General features: G+C 37.1%; 1 pseudogene; it reads right to left on the bottom strand.

The window, feature by feature from the left end:
- Positions 1-243: 243 nt before the first annotated feature.
- LOC102479407 (phospholipid scramblase 2-like) lies at positions 244-5,293 on the bottom strand (annotated as a pseudogene).
- Between the last annotated feature and the right edge of the window lie 887 nt (positions 5,294-6,180).

Genomic DNA, 6,180 nt, shown 5'->3' with positions numbered 1-6,180 from the left:
CAGGATACTCCAATGGAAGAGAGTGGGGGGTAGGGGGAAGGAAGTGTGACAGTGTAAATCCCAGTTAACACATTTAAGAGTTTAAAGGTGTGCAGGGGAAGGTGAGCCACAGTCTCTCTCAAATGTAAAGTTTTGTTTTTTTTTTTAAGTTTTTAACAATGGAAAATTAAAGGACTCAGGAATGACCAGGTGGCCATCCAGGCCCTTGGTAGAGTCCAAGCTTAAAACTGAATTTATATCCTTTTAAATGCCGATTTTGTTTTTCCAAAGCAGGCACATTGCACTTTTCATTAAATAGGACATCATAAGGGAGTTGACTAGATTGATCTTACGAAGTTCATTCAAATTGCGTATCTTAACATTGTCAGTACTAGTTGATTTAGCATAAAAATCTGCCAGGGCATTCCTTTGATATTCAGGTTCAGTTTTATAGTTATGAACTTTCATCTTATAAATGGCAATCTGTGATGGCAATAGGATAGCAGAGAACAGCTCATTTACTTGGGGTCCATTTTTGATGGGGGTCCCACTAGAAGTTAGAAATCCTCTTTGTTTCCATAAAATAACAAAATCATGGACTACTCCAAAGATATATCTACTACTTCACTGACTTGTCTTTAGCTATTTGACAATCTTGAGTAAGAGCAAAAAGCTCTGTAGTTTGAGCTGATTTAAATTGGGAAGTGTCTCCCTTTCCACTAGTTCATATTGTGTTGTAATAGCATAAGCAGCCTGATATTTCTCTTCTGAGTTTTTAGTGTAGGACCCATAAGCCAAAAATATTAGGTCAGGATTATCCACTGGCATATCTTGTATCAACATGAGGGGGTTACCATTTCTGATATTACACTTACACAATTGTGATTTTCACCCTCATCTGGTATAGATAATAGAGCAGCTGAGTTAAGTGGATAACAACTTATTTTTTAAATTTTATTATTTTTATTATTTTTATTTAATTTCTTTATACATTCAATTACCTTTTTTAGCTTACAAAGTGAATATTTCACTATGTGAACATTTCTCCCTAGTCCAGTTGGTTAAACTATACAATATCTTCAACAGATAATACCACATTTCTTTGTCCCATTAATTCTTTGCCTCCCTATTTTTCTTCTAAATGTCCTTCCTCAGGCCCTACTCTTCCACACACACTATATCTGGTATTTACACCCATTTATTTTGTTTGTATATCCTTCAGTCAATCAGTTTCAGTCATAGAGTGCGGACACTCGGTATATATTAAGTGGGGACATACAATGTCTCTCCTTCATATCCTGGCTTGCCTCACTCAGCAGTAAATTTTCCATATTCTTCCACTTTCTGTCAAAAGCCAGGGTTTTGTTTTTGTTTTTTTTTTTTAATGGCTGAATAGTATTCCATAGAGTATATGTGCCATAGTTTTTCAATCCATTCATTTGTTCGGGGACATTTGGGTTGGTTCCATGTCTTAGCAATTGTGAATAGTGCTGCAATAAACATTAATGTGCAAGCACTTTTCTTTTCTTTTTTTGAGAGTTTTTTTTTTTTTTTTTGCTATAGGGCGTGTGCGCTCGCCAGACAGACAGAGAGACATAGAGACAGAAAGCGAGAAATCACCCCCCAGGGGGGATGGTCACGCCGCAATCCCTTCTCCTCCATTCTCCTCTCGGGATCTTGGGCACGCACGCACACGCGCCCGGCGTGAGTTCTAAGCCACCGGGTCCAGGATGTGAACCGCGGTCGACTACGTGGGAATCCAGCAACATAGCCATTACGCTAACTGCTGGTTCCCTGCAAGCACTTTTCTGATTAAGAATTCTTCTGTCCTTTAAGACTACATACAGCATTTTAAATGGAGATTAGAAGATGACACAAGAAGGATCTCATAAGATGTTAGCCTTCTTGTTGAAAAATGTTGGGTTTGATTGGACTTTAATAAAGTTTCTACAGCATGTGTAACTAGCAAATTAAGTTTATTTCTTAATACTAGCTCAGAGGAAGCTTCTACTACCTTGGGTTCCACTGCTACTACTTTTAAACAATTAAAATATGCCCTCTAGATACTGGATTAAACTGCTAACTATAGTATGCAGTTTAATCCAGTATCTTTTGGTTGTAGGCCAGGAAAAATTTGGATAGTTTTTCTTCTCTCAGATGAAAGGAAAATTCCTTCAGCAGTCATGTCCAAAATAGTGGACTTTTTCTATTGAATACTGAAGTTTCTCCCTTGAAGTCTTGAGACCTTTATGTGCAAGTTGTTATAAAAGGTAGATGAAGTCAATTTCAGAGCACTCATTGGTGGGACAGTTTAATAACAAATAATAACATACTGAATAAGCATGGACTTTCCAGGAAACTATAAGGTTATTAAATCTTGATCCAATGCCTGAGAAAATATGAAGATAACTCGGTGAATACCTGTGGCATGACTGCCCATACATATGGCTTATTTTTTTTATGTAAAAGTAAATAAATATTGACTCTCCTTATCAACTGGTATGATAAAAAAAAAAAAAAGCTGAGCTGAGGTCTACCACTGTAAACTATTTTGAATCAGCAGATACATTATATAATGAAGTATCAGTATTTAGAACTTGTTATTACACTTCTATTAATTGCTGTTAAATCCAGGACAAATCTCCATCCTCATTCCTTTAGTTTTTTAACTCATTGGATTGGAGTGTTACAAGGACTGGTGCATGGAATTATAAGCCCTTGTTTAATTCAATCTTCTAAAATTGGTGAGAGCCTTTAAATTGCTTCAGGTTTTAATGGATATTGGGGTAACTTAAGTAAAGGTCGAACTTGATCTTTTGGACTTTTATAGATTCCACACTTTTAATCCTCCCTATATCATTCAAAGAAGAGGCCCACATACATTTAGGTATTTTAGAAAGGTCTGGGTTATCATAGGCCTGTATTTCAATTTTATCAATTTCTTCTTGCAAGAAGCATAATTCTAGAGCTAGGGAGTCAGAAAATTCTAGGATTATCTCTGCCTCTGAGGAAAATTTTATATTACCCTTTAGCTTTGAAAGTAAATCTCACCTTAGTGAATTTACTGGAACAGTGTCATGCCACAGGTATTCACCGAGTTGTCTTCATATTTTCTCAGGCATTGGATCAAGATTTAATAACCTTATATTTTCCTGGAAAGTCCATGCTTATTCCTAGTTCTGGAAGCACTAAACTGTGATTTTTATTATCTTAATTTCTTTTATACATTCAACTATTACACATCACTACAGCTTGTAAGGTGAATTTAACCAACATAAATACACTTCACACCAGTCCAGTTGAAGGTATTATACATATTATCATCAACAGATAATCATCCATTTCTGTGTCCCATAAATGTCTTGCCTCTCTATTTTTCTCCTTAATTCCTGTCCTCACACCCCTACACACTTCTTTCACCCTTTTCCCACACTGTCTCCATTATCTGTAACCATTTTCCATGTTTCTATATCCTCTAATCTTTCAGTTTTAGACATAAAGTGTGGAAAGTCTGTATATATTAAGTGGAGACATACAAAGTCTCTCTTTCATAGCCTGGCTTGCTTACTAAGTAATATTTCTTCCATATTCATCCGCTTTCTATCAAATGCCAGTGTCCTGTATTTTAATGGCTGAGTAGTATTCCATAGAGTATATGTGCCACACTTTCCAATCCATTCATCTGTTCATGGACATTTGGGTTGGTTCCATGTCTTAGCAATTGTAAATAGTGTTGCAATAAACATAGATGTGCAAGCACTTTTCTACCTGAATGTTTTCCTATCCTTTGGGTAGATACCTAGGAGTGGAATTGCTGGATCATATGGTAGTTTTTAAAAATAAAATTTATTTTACTTTAATTTCTTTTATACATTTAATCACTAAACATCACTTAGTTTGTAAAACGATTTTTCCAACATGAATACATTTCTCACCAGTCCAGTTGGGGATATTATACACGTTATCATCAACAGATAAGAACCCATTTCTTTGTCCCACAAATGTTTTGCCTCTTTATTTTTCTCCTTAATGTTTTTAGCAGACTCTCCCTCTTTCCCATCTTCTTTCCCCACTGTATCCAGTATCTATAATCATTATCCATGTTTCAATATTCCCTAATCTTTCAGTTTTAGTCATAGAGTGTGGACAGTCAGTATATATATATATATATATAAAGTGGAGACATACAATGTTTCTCTTTCATAGCCTGGCTTGTTTCACTCAGCAATAAATCTTCCATATTCATCCATACTCTATCAAAATCTATAGTCTTGGGGGTTTTTTTAATGGCTGAATTTTCCATAGATTATAGGTGCCACACTTTTTAAATCCATTCTTCTGTTTGTGGATATTTGGGTTGGTTTCATGTCTTAGCAATTGTGAATAATGCCACAATAAACATAGATTGGCAAGCATTTTTCTGATTAAGTGTTCTCCTGTTCTTCGGGTAGATACCTAGGAGGTAGGATTGTGAGATCATATGATAGTTATCAGCATCTGTAAATGCCTCTCTCGCATCCCATCCCAGTGCTTCAAAATCTTGCCAATCATTGTTTCTTTATTGAATTATTTAATCTCAAAAACAACAGCTGTACAACAGCTGTACACAACACATGGACCAGCAATTTTTAGCACATTCTCTTTTCTCATTTTTAATTGTAAATTTTGTTAGATGTGGGTGCCAAGTCTGAGAACCATAACTGATTTGTATACCAGAAGGAGCTTGTATTTCTAGCTCCTGAAGGCACCAGGGGAAACAGCAACTGCTACATTATAGTGGTCTCTCCATAGTTATGACTTCTTGACCCAAATTGTCAAGAATTCTCAAGGTAAAAGGTTTAGATGCCCCATAGCAATTTCTGGTACCTGTTGATGATGGCATGTATAATATTCTCAACTGAACTGGTCTGAGGGTGTATATAATGCTGGGTAAAGTCTCTTTACAATTTAAATGATATACAGTGATTGAATGTATAAATAATAATAAATTTTTTTAAAAAAATCGGTATTTTCTACTGCAAAATAAACTCTTTGTCCAAGAATGTTCTTAATTTTGTAATTGTTATTTGTTTCAAAACCTGTTAAGACTTTCAGAAGTTCAACTTGCTGATGTAACTATATCTGATCTATCAGATTTAGATATTCCAATCAGGTAGACAGTTCAGTGGAGGTGGTGGTGCTGGCATCAGTAGTATTCCTGCAGAAACATCTGGCTGCTGATACATTGGCTGATTTTGAATAGGAAGCCAACTGGGCCAGCACCTGAATAGCCAGCTGGTGGGACTGGGTAGCCAGCCTGCAGTCCAGGGTAGCCAGCTTGGGGTCTAGGGTAGCCAGGATGCTCTAAGGGTCTTTGTCCATGATTTATAGCCCTATTGATGTAGCTGTTCTTGCAAGCCCGGAGCCAGCCCAGGTAGTTGGGGAGGCCCATGCTGGAGGGTGGCTCTCCTCTGCAGCTTAAATGTGGAGCACAACTGTTGCACAACCTATCCTGAAGTAGCTGAAAAGGGGTCTCAGAGTGATTTAAGTGCTGACATGTCCTGGATGGCTATTGCAGGGTGGCAGAGCTGGAGGTGGGAACATTACCCAGGTGCTGCCCAGCGTGCACAGAAACTTTATAATTTGATGTAATCCTATTTATCTATTTTTGGAATTGTTGACTGTGCTTTGGGGATCTTATTTAAGAAGTCTTTGCCTACCCCAATGTCTCCCAGTGTTTTTCACCAGTAATTTTAGTTTGAGGTCTTAGGTTTAGATCTTTGATCCACCTTGAGTTGATTTTCTTTTTTTTCTGTCAAGCATTTGGGGAAGCGATTTTATTTTATTTTATTTTATTTACATTTTTAATGCATTCAATCACATTATTTAGCTTACAAGGTGGTCATTTCAATATATGAACATTTCTCCCCGGTTGAGTTGATCAAAATATAACGACACTACCTCCCTGTCTCAACAATGCTGTCTTCGTATCCCTCCTCCAAATGTTCTTCCCCAGGCCCCACTCCTCCACACACAGCATATCTGGCATTCACATCCACCTCTTGTGTTTGTACATCCTTTAGCCCGTCAGTTTCAGTTATAGAGTGCGGACATTCGGTATATATTAAGTGAGGACATACAGTGTCTCTCCTTCATAGCCTGGCTTGCTTCACTCAGCAGTAAATCTTCCATATTCTTCCACTTTCTGTCAAAAGCCAGGGT

This window comes from Tupaia chinensis, unplaced genomic scaffold (assembly GCF_000334495.1).
Source record: "Tupaia chinensis unplaced genomic scaffold, TupChi_1.0 Scaffold142914_1, whole genome shotgun sequence".
NCBI classification, from domain to species: domain Eukaryota; kingdom Metazoa; phylum Chordata; class Mammalia; order Scandentia; family Tupaiidae; genus Tupaia; species Tupaia belangeri.
This window is presented reverse-complemented; position numbering and strand designations above follow the sequence as displayed.